Consider the following 14,756-nt stretch of genomic DNA (forward strand, 5'->3'; position numbering starts at 1 on the left):
CAGCTTCTTCCCACCTCAGCTCCAAATAGGCCTGCCACGGAGATGTGGATCTAAGGTTGCCCCACCGTGGAGGGAGCCCCGGTGCCCAAGGCCCTTACCTGGGGTGACCCAGTCCCTCCGGGGACAGCCTTCCAGTGGGAGGGGAACTCTTGCTGGAACATTCCGGATACGACTGTGTAGAGACAGCCGCTGGCAAAGGCCCCTCTCAGGTCAAAACACCCAATCTGTTGCCCATCAGGGTGGTCTGACTCCAGCCTCTGTGCTGCCGAAAAGGGTCCAGGAGGACGAACGAGAGGGAGGGCCCGAACGGCCACCGCCCAGAACAATCATCGAAGGCTTTCATGTTCCAGGACCAATTAATTACCCAAACCTCCCGATTTGAAAAGGAAGATGTTTAATCTCCCGTTTTCCCCAGGGTCTTAGCCCCTGACCCTGCTTCTTGACCCCTGCCCTTCCACCTAGCCTTTTCCCTAGAGGCGGTGATGCTGCAGCCGCTTTGCTTAGTAAACAAGGCTCCTGAGTGGGGGAGGTTAAATGCATCTTTTGACAAAGCCGTGAGCTTTTCACAAGGTGGCTTGGGCAGGGTCTGCCAACCAGCACTCACAGGATTCGGCCTTGTGACCCCAGGGAGGCTCTTGGCTCTCCGCTGGAGAGAGCATTTCACTGTCACCATGCCACTAAGCAGGGTCATCCTTTTTTTATTTTTTCTTCTGAGCACCGTCATGCAACAAGGTTGGCCAGCTGCAGAAGACGTGATAAAGGGATCCCCCAGGGAGCTAGCAGGGTCCACGTGTGGGAACAGAGGTCCTCAGGCCACTGCTCTCTCCAGGGTCTTAAACAATCCAGGGTTGAACTAGAAGGTGCCAAGTCACCCTGGGTTCAAATCCCAGTGCTACACCCAATTACCTTTGGGAGCTTGAGCAAATTACTTAACTTCCCTTTGCCTCAGTTTCCTCCTCCACAAGAGGAGAAGAATGAGAGGACTAGTCTCACGGGTTGATGGTAAAAATCAAATGAGATGATCTAAGTAACTGATTGTGTTGTGTGAGGTTTACAGAAGGGTTGGCTACATTAATTTTTTTCTGATGAGACTGGATGTGACTCTGATCCAGTTTCATCCTCTCCCCCAATCCCCACACACCTTTGGGTCCCTAGGGATCCTAAATTCTAGGTCTTACCAGCGTTTGTGGCAAGTCTGGGTCTGTTTGAGTCCCTAGTTACCCTGAGCCAGTGGTTCTTAACCAGGCGAGATTTTGCCCTCCAGGGACATTTGGCAATATCTGGAGACAATTTTGGGCATCACATCTGGGCGAATGGTTGCTATAAGCATCTAGCAGGTAGAGCGCAGGGATGCTTCTAAGCACCCTACAAGGCATGGGACAGCCTCCAGACAAAGAAGCATCAGGTCCCAGATGTCAATACTGTGGAGGCTGAGAAAGCCTCCCCTGTGCCTGGGGCCGGGTGAGAGAGAGACCACGACAGGGAAACAGCTGAGGTGCCTGCCTCCTGCTGCCCACCCCCCCCCCGCCCTGGGAGAATCTGGCTGTCCCATTCCAACTGATCAGATACATCAGTGGAGAGGAGAGTGCCCCTCCTGTGATATTTTCATTCTCCCACATTCCCTAAAGAGTTCCTTGAAACAAAAGCAATGACGCAAATTATGTACCCTGAGAAGCCAGCTACAATATGCATTCATGTAAATCAATGAACAAACACCGACTGCTGGGGCATCAATTGCTAAACAAAGCCTCGGAACTAATGCCTGTAATTGCAAGTGTTCAAGACAGTGATAAAAATCTATCCTTAGCACCTGGTCCTCCTCTGTCTCCCAGAGACACTTGCAGCCTTTTAGCTGTCACTCAGCCACAGCGGCTCCCGGAAGGGAGCCTCTGCAGCCCTGCTCACCAGGGTCCCCTCCGAGTTAAACCCTTGCTGGACGTTCGTCCTCTCACTGGAGACTAGGACCAAGAACTGTTCCTTCTGCTGGGCCCCGGTGACCTTGGTTACAGTCAGGGACAAACCGATCAACCTAATGCAAAGGGGCAGGAGTTGGGGTAGATATGGGGAGGGTGTAGAAAAGTTTGCCCTGGACATTTCTAGTGCTTCCATTAATTCTTTCCTCAAAATGGAATCTGAGCAAAACTCCCCAGCTTGCTAGAGACCAACTAACCTCTCCCTTTTGCTCTCTTCATGGATGCTGCATTTTATATGGCCAGGTGCCATTATTCCTGAAGACATTGCCCCAGACAGCTTGCCCAACCCCAAACCAAGGGCTCGAATGCTACAGTTTGGGGAAGTGCTAAATAAACAAGAATACAACACATAGGACTGTTTGTATCTTTCCGACTGGTTGTCACGATGCCTGCAAGTTGACCATCTCTGGCCAAGAACAGATGTCAGCCCCGGAGAAAAGGAATCCAATCATCACCTTGAACTTGTGTGTAAGGTCCACATAGGCAATTAAAATCTTCATTCATTTTGTTTTTAATTTCTAAAATGGGAACAAAAATGATTACTTCAAAAGCCATTTGTCTTTCTTGGGGGTTGGGGAGAAATATTTCCCCAAACCACATGATTCCAATAATTCAGCATTCCATTTTAGCAAGTTACGGCACAGACTTAATTACAGCTTCTCACGTCGTGTGCCCACGAACATTGACGAGATGCTGCCAGCCCCTAAGGAAGCAGGGTTAGGCACTAGAAACGATGGGTCCAATTACCCAAACTTGGCTTTATAAGGGGTGCTGGAACATACTTTGTCTACGTGAACCTCGAAGTAACTAGTGCTTTTAGCAATAAATAAAGGCTACACAGTCAGCAGGAGCAGAGAGACAAAGACAGCTTGGGTTACTGGGTTTTTTACCCTCTGATCACCCGAACTGGTATTCGTGGGCAAATTCTGGGGCCACTCATTGTCTGTGTGTCCTTGGGCAAGTCACGCCACTCCTCCGCACTTTAGTGTCCTCCTGGGTACACACTACATGATGCAATTCTGAGAATTAAAAGAGACGGTGAGCGTGGAGCCCTCCACAGAGCATCTGGAGTTTAGTTATTGCTGACACAAAGTAACTCTTGTGTAATCATTGTAATAATATAAGACCCAGCCTCTCTCTTCCCCCGCGATGGATTGAAAGAGGTTCCCAAGGCCTTTTTGCTGAGACTCCCAGCACTTGTGAAGGACCCCCTGCCCATCGGATAGAAGCGAAGTCCTGAAGGTGGGCAGGCCAAACTTCCGCTAGGCCCGTCAGCAACTTGAGCGCAGAGCCCACCCTGTCTTGTAGGACAGCTGGGGCTGTCCAGCTGGTCAACGTCACAGAGTGGAGTCCAGGACGCCCGTGGGACCTGATGTGAGTCAGCTGAACTCCTGAGCCTCTGCTTTCTCATCCACGAGGTAGAAGGGCAGGCGAGGGGGCCCAGAGCCCCGTCCAACTCTGAAGTGCTGTGACTTCAGGACCTGAGAGAAATTGGCAGCTGACACACATTTTGTAGCCCTAGGGCAGGGAGGGTACCAATTGTGTCTGTGACATCCCCTACAGTGCCCAGCCCAGTGCTGTCCAGCACTCCGTAGATATCTGCTGGTCGATCCATCAGTCAGATCCTGGGGCTCATGGCTCCCAGCTCCTTGCTCTTTTAATTTCAAAAAGGTCAATCAGTCAATCAATCAATACACTTCCTCCAATGCTGCAGCTTGGGAGGACAGGACATGGGCACCAGCCAAATGGCATCCACACCCCAATCTGACAGCAGTTAAAGACCTTCACGTGCACACACACACACACGCACATACGTGCACACGTGCAAGTGAGAACGCACCCTTTGCTGGACTCACCGGGAGTCTTCCTGAGGCGCTTTGCTAGGTTCAAAGATTTGGAGGAAAATGACCCAACCCGAGCACTCGGTCAGCAAGATGGCGCCCAGCACCGACCAGCCCGGCAAACTGAATAAAGTGCAGAGGGCCCTGCACACAGGCCTGTGCCCTGCGTGTGCCAGGAAGCGGGGAGCCTCCACCGCTGGAAAGAGAGACCTCTCAGAAAGATGAGCAACAAAGAAAACCACCTCTAAATAAGTAACGGGGTGGAAGGGGGAAGGGAGGCCTGATCCGGCTTCCCTGCCCGTGGCGTCTTCCCCTGAGAGCACATCCATCTGACCCCAAACTTTCCCCATTTTCCAAGTCAGTGCCCTTGATGGGGCCCGTCAGGCGCCTTGATCCCATCCCCTGTCATTGCTTTGCCAGGGAACTGGTGTCAATTTAGAGCGGTCGGAATTCATTTCTTTATACCCACCTCCGATCTTATCAAAGGGGCTGCAGGGGAGGGAGGAGCTGCTGGTTTTGTTCCTCGGGCTTCCATCCTCCCTCCCACCGTGAGCCTCTCTCCCCCTCCCCCAGGCCCCCAAGCCTGAGCGGAGATCCCCTCCTCTCTGAAGTTAATGGCTGTAAGAAGATTTCATTTTATTATATCTCCAACAGCCCTGATATTTTAAATTTGCCTCTGACGAACTCGGAGCCCTGGAATCATCATTTAGGAAACAAAGCTTAACCGGGAGCTTTTAAGGAGGGTTTTTTTTTCCTTTCAATTTTAGTAGGCTAGTAAAAATCAATAATGCCGTGTTCCCATCTGTAGCCCACCTGACATCTCATGAATGGTCAATGGAGCCTGCTTCGAGCCGCTGAAGCTACCGAGAGCAGCAGTGGCCAGCCCGGCTGGGAATCACATTTCTTTTCTGCCAATTTAAAGTCCTCTGTCCCCCCAGAAGATGCTCCTGGGTGACTTCCTGGGGGAGAAGGTTGGGTCTTTGCAGAAAGAGTTTAGAAAGACCAGACTGAGGACAGGAAAATTGCGGGGTGGGGTGGGGACGTATTAATCTGAGCACAGAGATGGTCTAACTCTCTGTCCCTCAAAGGATTCGTTAAATAGGACAGGCCTAGGATGGGGATTTGGAGGGTATTATTCCCGTGCAATTAGCCGTGAGCCCCAGGATTCAAGAAGCTGTAAATTGGCCCTGGCTGGTGCCAAAAGATTTGGGACCCAAAGCCCTGTTTGGTTGCTCAGCAAGCCCTCAGTGGGCTGAGATAGAGGCACCAGAAAAACACAGCCCTGGCCTACCGACGTGACCCAGTCTTGCTGGTTAGTTCGAGGATGAGGACGTGGGTCTGTCCACCTGCCCAGGGCTTCTGAACGTACCCTGGAAGGGTGATCTGGGACAGCCAGCGTGGTCTTTCTGGCAGCACAGTCAATTGATCAAACCCGAGTCTCAGACAATGGAGCCAAAATTTGGGAACTGCTGTGGCCCCAGGGCACGTGAAAAACAGGGCTCCGTGAACAGGAGCCAAAGGAGGCCGGGGAACATGAAACAGCCACCCCCCTCACCCTACCCTGAGGCCTTTTCAAAGCCACAGACTGAACCATATTGTCACTCCCAAGCCAAGTTTAACTTCTAAAGAAATCTTTTCAAGATGTTCAAAGCACCCGAGAGCAGTTCGGCGCTAAGCGCTACCATCTGCCGCTGCAAGCGGGCCCACCCCCTCGTAATCCCCCACTCGCTCCCCGCTCCCGGGCAGAGGCCCTCGTGGCAGGGGCCCTGCTGTGCCCACTGGAGAATGCACATTGGGTAGCAGACGACAAAGGGCCGCCGGGCGCTCCGGCTCCTGGCAGTGGCCCACGGAGCGCTGGGGGTCCGGGAGCAGCTCAGGATGGACCACACCTGTGCCGACACCCTGCTCAGCCTGGGCTCCAGCCAGCTCTGGGGAGGGGTCGGTCCCCGAGGTCCGAACCCCCAGCCCCGTGAGCAGGAAAGGAGGGCTCAGGGTCCACCTGCGACACCTGGAATTCCTTTGACTCCAGAATTTCAAGTGCTAATAAATGGGACTATTTGATTCCAAAGGGAAGTCATCCTTGTATAGGTTTTTGTTCCTTTTCTCTTTTTTCTGTCCCCCCCACCCCGTTCTAGAGTGCAAAACCATCATGAGTTGGCATGAAATTAAATAGCTGCTCATTTTAATAAGAGAACCAATATCGTTCTCTAGCTATGTCAGTCATCTTATCTCTGACCTTGAACATCAGGGCTCAGATAATTCTAGGCCAAAGGTTTGTTATTCTAGGGCCAGGACCACCGAGGTGGATGATGGTGGGGGCTCAGAGCCTGGGGGATGACAAGGAGCAGGGCCCTCTAGGCAGAGGGTGAAGGGCCCAGGGGTGAGATCAGGGATGAGGACCGTCAGGAGGCCCAAAGGACCAGAGTGGAGCAGAAGGAACAGTCGGCCTGGGAAGCAAGGCGAGGAGGAAGAATCAGACTGCTCTGGCTGCCTCCGAAATCCCTGGGACCCGGACGCAGTCTGGCTTGCGCAGGAGAGAGAGTCAGGCATCCAGCAGTAGCGTCTCCCCAGCCAGGCTGTCAGGAGAGGCAGCAGGAGGCCACATCCTGACAGGAGGCTCAACTTGAAGAGGGCTGCAGTCGCTAATCCTGGGCCACTGCTGCCCTACTGGGTGTCCCCTTCTCTGTGTGGCAGGGGAGCTGCGTGTTGCTCTGGATTACAGCAGAGGAGCACAAGGTGCAACGGTTAGAAACCCAGGAACCACTTACAGAATGGTGGGACCCTAGGCAAATAACTTACACTCATTGTGCCTTAGTTTTTCCTTCTGTAAAACGGGGCGAGCTGCCGATGAATGCACACACTTCACAGGGTTGCCTCCAGGGTCAACATCCTTAAAGTGCTGTAAACAGCACTGGGGACACAGTAGGTGCCAGATGAGCCTTAGCCATGATCTTTATTATTGTTTTATTTATCATAGGAGTCAGTGAGAGGCTGACAATCTCAGATGTCAGCTTAGCTGGGCGAGAAAACGAGAAGACAGCTTTGGCCCCAGGATACAGCCAGGCTCCACTCTGCTCAAGAGGAGCTCCCAAGTTAGCTGTTGGGATTCCAGCTTCCCCCCCCACCCCTCGTCCCCCTTGGCCTGGACGCCCCATGCCTGGTGGCTTGGCAGATCTGAGACCACCCGCCAGGAGGCTGGGAGCTAGATCTCCTGGTACAGATGCCTGTCAGAAGCCCTGTGGGAAGAAACCACCCCCTCGGGCTCTGCTGGCCACAATCACCAGACGTTTCTGGCAGAGCTGTGTTTCAAAGCTGCCCTTGGAACTGAGTCAGATGGGGTTCAACTGGCACACCGGGGGCTCCACGGGCCTGGTGACATCCAGCTGGCTTTTGGCCACAAAGAGCAAGGGCAGAACTGTGTAAGAAAACAGAAACAGAAGGCTGGTTTGCTTTGGGGTTTGGGGTTTCTCTCTTTTGAAAATTTTTTTCCTGTTGCCCCACCAGAATCTAAATGACAATAGTTATAACTCCTGCAAATCTTCAGCCACCACTTTGGCCAAAGGGACAGCCTGTCTTACTATTTTCTAGAAGTATCATGAGATGGATTTCACCAGAGTGATCCAAACTCTTCTTCCTTCACCCATCTCATTACTCCAGGGCCCCTCTCCCCGCCCCACCTCATCCCTGATCCTGCTTGTGGTTAGTAAACCTGGAGCTCAAAGCGGTGACTGGGGCAGGCTGAGCGGCCGTGAAAGGAACAGGTCCATGGAGAGCAGAGCCCACTGTCCATGCGGAGGAGGGGCTGCACTTTGCAGGAGCGCTTTGAGTGGCATGTGAGTGGTGGGAGACACTTCTGGCATTGGGTTGATGAGAGCTGGGGCTTCTGGTCCCAGTTTCCTCATCAATGAAATGGAGACAGTAATTGTCCCTACTTCCTAAGGTCGTGATGCACGTTCAGGGAACTGACCTGGACAAAGCCCCACGCACAATGCCTGGAATTTACCAACATGAGCTGTCATTTCCCTGCCATCTAAGGAACACACCCAGCCACACATACTCGTCCTGTGTACAACTTCCAAATGTTCCACCAAACATTTAAGTCATCTTCGTCATGATCTGAGCCTGAAACATAACTCTTTTTTTTAAAAAAAAAAAAAGAACATGAAAACAAAACAATTTATTTTTAAAGTTGAAGACACACCAATTCCCCCAGGAACGCAACCGCTCTGTTGGATCAGACTGAATGTATTCACCTCTTCAAATTCTCTGGGCTGCACCCACCTCCCTGATTCTCAGCGCCCTGGTCCACCTGACTCTCTGCAGGACGTTGTATGCCACCCCTGAGGCCACTAGCCTTGTGCCCATGTGCCCAGGTCTCTGGATAGTCCTGCTGCTTCTGAAGTCAGACCAAAGGCCACACTAAGAGGGTACAGTTGCCTCGAGGATCAGATGACATAACTCAGAAAGGGAGAAAAGTCAATTCCTCATGGAACCAACTTTGGCCAAGGGGCTTGGGGTTTCCCGCTCGCCTGTGTCTCCTGGTAGACTGTTCTGAAGTTCAGCCTCTCCATCTGGTCCATCTGGAGACCTGTTGTGGAGCTGAGCATACTCACTCAGCCCACGGTGCGTCTGAAGGCGTAGGTGACCCAGAAACACCTCGTCCTGCGTGGCTTTCTATCCTTCACGGAGGTTCTTACTTTTCCATCATCCTGCTGCCCTGGGACTGCACCTCCTAGAGGAAGCACCATCGCTTTTTCCCTGCCTCAGACTCTTTCCTGGGGAACTTGGGCTAAAATTTCCCTAAAAAGGGGAGGTTGTATTTTGCCTTGGATACAACTTCACCGAGAGTTGTTTACCATTTCAGAAAATCACACGGTCAATAGCAACAACCACAAAGGTATTTAAGTCACCGATAGAACAGAGTCCTCTCAGTCTACATTTGCAGCTGCGGCGTTCAAGGTGATGGTCTGAGAGTGGTTGTGCCGTGTGTTGCTTATTGAACTACTTCCTTATGAACTACTCTCCTTTTATTTCTCCCTTATAGTACGTGTAAGGCATTATATTGATTTTTTATCATGTATATAGGGAAGGAAGTTATATTATCTATAAACTTAATATCAAGACAGATAAGAGGTCATTACAAGACATTTGTCACAGAAAGTGGACATCGGGGTTGGTGGAGCTGAGGACCGGTGATGGAGTAGAAAGATCCACCGGGCTACTTACTAGTCAGCTGTGACATGATGGATAAGACGCTTATCCCCAGGGGCCTTGGTTTTTGAGGTTGAGTGAGATGATTCCTGGAGGCCTTTATAGCCTCTGCCACGCTGAGGTTTAATTTAGATGTTATCTGCTTTAGTTTTTCCGGGGTTCCACTAAGGTGCCCTCTGTTGTCAGAACCTAAAACAGCCCCTCTCCTGCAGGCAGGAGTGGGGCACCATTCCCATCTGAGGCAGACAGGAAGTGAGTGGATGTTCACCTAAGTTAGCTTTCACTCCAAAATTATATTCACACCAGAGGGCCCGGATGGCTGCCGCCCGGGCCCACCGGCTCCGGTGGGGGACGTCTGACTGCTGGGCTGGGGGGTCTGCTTGCTGTGTGCCACCTCCAGGGCTGGCGGCTGCCTGTGGACCTCGCTCCATCTCTGTCTCTGCCCCTCCAAGTAACATCCCCTAATCCCACTCCCAGGTCCCAAGTTCCAACCGCAGAGCCAAGGCCAAGTCCATGGCACGGAGCTAGAAGTCCTTCCCTGGAAGGCGAGAGATTCCACAGCTGGGCTTCTGCCCCTTCACTCCTCCAGGTGGACACAGACTGGGCACTGAGTGTGTGTGGTTCAGAAGCAGGAGGAACTTTCTTACCAGAACCCCACCCCCTACCCCAGTCCCCCAGGCATCGGGACCAAATTCACATCGTTAACCTCTTCCATTGTGCCACGTCCACGACAGGAATCAGACGGGGTAATCGCCCACCCCATCCAAGAGCCCTCTTTCCTACCCTCTGTGTGTTAAGAAGCTTCAGGAATGCCTGGAAACCATGTTTATCAGTAAAGAACGTGGTAAAGTGGAAAGTTAGGACGAAAAGGTTTGTCTCTGTAAATAGAGTGGTTTCATGAAGAAAAGGGCGCTGGCTGAGGAGGAAAGCCCATTTAGGGACAGTCGGAGCTTGGAAGACGGTGAGTCAGAAGCATGTGCCTCCACGCGCCCATCAATCACTCATCTCAAGGGAGCCCAGAGGCAGCTTGGATGCCCCGGGCCAAGGTGGGAGGGGCTCACCCTAGTGTTGGGGGACCACAGCCAGCTCTTCGCCAGGCCTGGGTAAGTCTTGGGGCAAAACAGTAACAAATGATGCTATTAAGAACCCCGATGAGCTTGATCAGGGCTTTTGAATTGCACAGAGGGAAAAATGTCATAGGGTTCTTCAGCAGAGGCTAGCATGCTGTGTTCTCATGGAGCTCGTGGGCTTCTGCTTAAGAGGCAGAGCTAAGGAGGCTCGGGAGAGGCCTGGGGAACTTTCTGAGCCTCGGGGGAGCTTCAGAATACGTCAGAGGCGGCTTCACGGCAGGTTTAAAGCTGCAGTGAGGATTCACATACAATCGGGGCCTTAGGGGAGGCTTTAATATTGCTTACAAATTTCCAAAATTCTGCTTCATTTAAAACAGAATACTTGGAGGACCTACTGTGCTTGAGGAAACCCCGCTTTGCAAAGACGATCAGGGCAGTGACAACAGAGGCTTTGTTGGGACCCAACTTGGGGCTGAGGGTCTCAGACTCAAGGCCCTCTCTTTGTGCCCCTCTTCCTGAACTCTGGTGTCCCCTTCAGGTTTTGTCAAAACCAAGGCAATAAAATAAAGCAATTCAGGAAGCAAATCCTGGGCAGAGGAAAGCCCCTTGGAGGCCGTGGGTGGCGCCGGGTGCCCAGCCCTGGGTATAGAATTGGGGTCCTCCATCTGCTGGGGGAGAGGCTGGGTCGTCTCCACACAGGGGCCCATCAGCCCCTGGGGAGGGGCCGGGTGGCTGAGCAGGGGGGTGGGGGGCTGCTCAGCTTCTCAGCCTGCAGGGCGCCTGCTCCTGGGCACGTGCGAGGACATCCTCCCGAGGCCACGGCTGGAGGGCAGACCCTGAAAGCTGCCAGCTGTTCTAACGTGCGTTCTCCGGGCCAGAGACCTCCGCTCTGGGGCCAGGAACACCACGGGGAGTGGGGGCAGTGCGGGCGTCCAGGCAGCCCGGTCTGCTTCTGAGGGGAATGCCCCCCAGTGCGGGTACCTGGGCCCCCCGAACCCACCACCCGCACTCTCCAGGCTGACGGGCCTCCAGCGGATTCACACAGGCTCCAGTTTGAGACCAGCCTCCCTGTGACAGCCCTGCTGCAGGGGTCAAAGGGTCACAATGAATCAATTTTATTGACTTTCATCGCTGCAAGGAGCCCCAGGGCCGGGCCCAGCTTGCAGACCGCCCCCCACCCCCTCAGCGCCGGCAGCTCACAGAATATTTGCTCCCTCGTGCGGGGCCCATTTCCTGAGCACCTCTGTGTGCCGGCCTGTCTCGGCCGGGTCGGGGAATGAGTCAGCCAAAACTCCCTTCTCCAGGGGCCCCCATCTCATGGTGTCCCTGCCCTACGTTCTAATCACACTTGACTTATGAACAGTGTTACGTGGCGATCACCTGTGATTTTTCAAGCCTTTCAGTGGGTATGTTATGACCTCCTTTTACAGGTGAGGGAACAGGACCAGGGAGACCAGAGGGCTTATCTGTATCCGAGGTCCCCAGCTTGTAGTGGGGGAGTGATGGCTGAGGGCAGAACCTTCTGCCCACCCCTCCCCCCTGGGGCCACCCATGGAGACTTGCAGGCACTGGTTCTTGACCCGACAATTCTGTCCCCCAGGGGGACACTTGAAAATGTCTCGGGTCATTTTGGTTGTCACAACTACGAGGGCTACTGGCATCCAGTGAGTAGGATGCTGCCTAATGTCCCACGTGGCACAGGACAGCCCTGCACGACCAAGGACGACCCACCCAAACTGCCAGTTGTGGAAAGCCCTACGACAGGCAGGGCAAGGTGGGTATGTAACACGTCAGCTTGGCTGTTTCTTACAAGCACCGTGGAGATAAGTATTACACTGTCCAGTTGACAGAAAGGAAGGTTAAAGGCAGCAGATGTAACATGCCCAAGGTCACAAAAATCAGAAAAAGTAGAGCTGGGATTTGAACGCGTGTTCCCATCTGAACCAGCCCAGCTCCAAGGGTCTACGGTTTTGCTCCTAAGCCACCTCGTAACCTCAGAATGAAAGGACGGGGTCCAGGTGAAGGCGGAGGTGGCCCGCGCGGGCGGCCGCGCTGCGCGCTGGTGTGGGGCGGCTCCGGGAAACACTGCACCCGCCACCCCAGCAGCCCCAGCGCCTCTGCTTGCGGCCGCCCTCGGGGACCCTGCCCAGCGCCAGGTGGCGCAGGCTCCTGGCTGCGAACTTGCCTCATTTCCTGCTAATGAAATTCCCTTGAAACTCTTTTGATTTTTCTCTTTGGGTTTTGGATTTTGTTCTGTTTTGTTTGCGCGAGCTGATCCCAGGAGCCTGTCTTCAACCTGGCGTTAGATCAAAGGCTAAAACCGAAAGCGCTTCTCACCAATCCGGGGCGCGTCTCCCGCATCTTGTGACCCCCCTCCCCCCATAGCGCTCACCCTGCAGCCACCACCGTGGTCCCTGTCACACCTGCGTGCACGGAGCCTCCCAACCACGCGCCCTAAGTAGTTAAAGGGCCCCCCAGGCCCCACCCCGCCCCCACACAGGAGCAGGGAGCCGGGACCGAAGAAGGGGTGGGGGGAGTGGGATGTTTTCCTTCCAATTCAGACATAATGGCTCCTACAGAAAAGTCATTTCCGGGGACCACAGGGTCGTGTCTGCTACCTACTGGGACCTACTGGGGGTCATTCTGTAAGCAGTGCAGCTGATTTGCACGGGGACGCAGGTCTAGACAAGGCTGGACCTCCATCTCCCACCCCTCCATCACACACACATGGTGAGGGAGTGCAGAGAGGAGGGAGGAGGGGAAAGAAGCAAGACTGTTAGCAGAAATCCTCACGGGAACCTGCAGGCTGTCCTGGTTTCTCCTCAGAGGCTTGGGGGCCCCCCTCCTCACCTGACTTGGGTCCTTTCCTTTTCTCAGCCTCGTCCCCCCACGTGTGCTCTGAGTCAGAAAAGAGGCACCGCTCCCAGGACTCACTGTTCTGCTCCCCCAGAGAAAACCTCAGAGGAGGAACATGCAAAAGTGAAGTCACTCCTGTGCTTGGGGAGTGAGGGAATGGGGGCGGGGGTGGTATGAAGTGGTCCAGCGGGCAGGAGGGACGGTCTGAGCCGTGGCCCATCCATCCAGGTCGAGGCTGGGACCTGCACATGTCAAGCAGAGGGGGGACCTCCCCAGACCCCAGCCCAGATGCCCACGAGGTCAGCAAGGCCGATGTGTCTGAAATGTAAAACTTGACATCTGTGGTCACTTCCTGTAACACAGGCTTTGTGATTGTGTATAAAAACGTCTTCCCTTTATGCTATGTTCTTGGGTCAGGGCTCAGGCAAAGAATTGGAACCAACAGGAATGAGGCAAAAAATTCATCCTAGGGATTTGACCTCACACCTGAACTGTGGGGGCTGGTCACTCTCTTCTGGGTTGGGTCCTGCACCTCAAGTGCCGGGACCCACAGGCTGCACTGAAAGATGGGAGTGTGGTGAAGGAGAGCTGGGATGGCGGGGACCACGAAGAACAGGCTGGAGCTGCGTGGCCCTCCCCCTCCCCAGGCCCCCATCCTCCCTGGCTGCCGAGCAGAAATAGCGGCCCTGCCCCTGGAGCCGTGCTCCCGGCCCTGGGGTTTGGAGCAGCTGAAGGAGGGGACCTGGGGCCGCAGTCCTGCTGGGGTGTGAGCGGCACAGGCGCCTGCATCCACTTTCCAGAGTAAACACGGCTGCCGCTTCCCTCCCGCCCGCCTACCTTGTATAGGTTTCACCCTAAACACGCAGGAAAGGGCGGGAGTGATGGGAAACGGTGCTCAGCTTAGCCCAGTTGCCACGTTGCAAAATCACCAGACCTGTTTTTCCTTCCTGATGTGTTTTGTTTGCTCATTTTTGATCTTCTGAGGAGTATTTCTGTAGATTTCTGGGCATGCGCTTGTGTGGACTCCCCCTGAACTACACATACCTCTGCTTTTCTCAACTGAACTCCTCTGAGGAGCCTTTTAGCTTCTGACAGGAGATGAGCATTGTGCCAGGAAATCTGCTGGGAAAGAATGTGGTGAGTGTGTCTGTTTGTGGTTGTGCATATGCACTTGTGTTTGGGGGGGGTGTGTGTCCCTGTGTGTGCCCCGTTTCCCCATGCCCTTCAGTGCTGGGGGTGGGAAGGGGAGAGGAGAAGGGGGAGACAATAACAGAAAACAAAACTGCATGTTTGGGCTGGGAGGCAATGTCCTTTCGCCAAGAACCAAATGCAGATTTCAATCAATTCAATCAATGGGCAATGTTTGCTGGCCGTAAAAATAGCCCAGAGGTTGCTGGTCAGCGGCTCTAAGATGGATGACCAGTGGCCCCAGAGGTCCCAAAGGTCAAAGATGACTATCACCTTAAAATGTAATCTGTGCTGGCCTCCAGCCCGGGGCCTGGCCATCTGCAGCCACCCACCACACCATGCTGCTCTCAGCCCCGCTGCCCACTCAGCCCCATAGCCTGGCAGGTAAACTTTGGGCATCCTGGGCAGTGCCATCAGGCCATTCGTACTCCCACGTCCTAGCTGGTGCCACCGTCCTCCCAGGCAGCATGCCCACACACTTGTCTACCCACTGCTGCCCCTCCACTCCGCCCATGACATCCCATAGGGATGCGAAAGAGCAGGGCTGCCATTTGGCCCCTTTTCACTCAGCAAACCCTCTCCACCTTCAGCTCTGAGCGCCTGCTTCTTAGGTACCA

This window comes from Vicugna pacos, chromosome 30, assembly GCF_048564905.1.
Source record: "Vicugna pacos chromosome 30, VicPac4, whole genome shotgun sequence".
Taxonomy (NCBI): Eukaryota; Metazoa; Chordata; class Mammalia; order Artiodactyla; family Camelidae; genus Vicugna; species Vicugna pacos.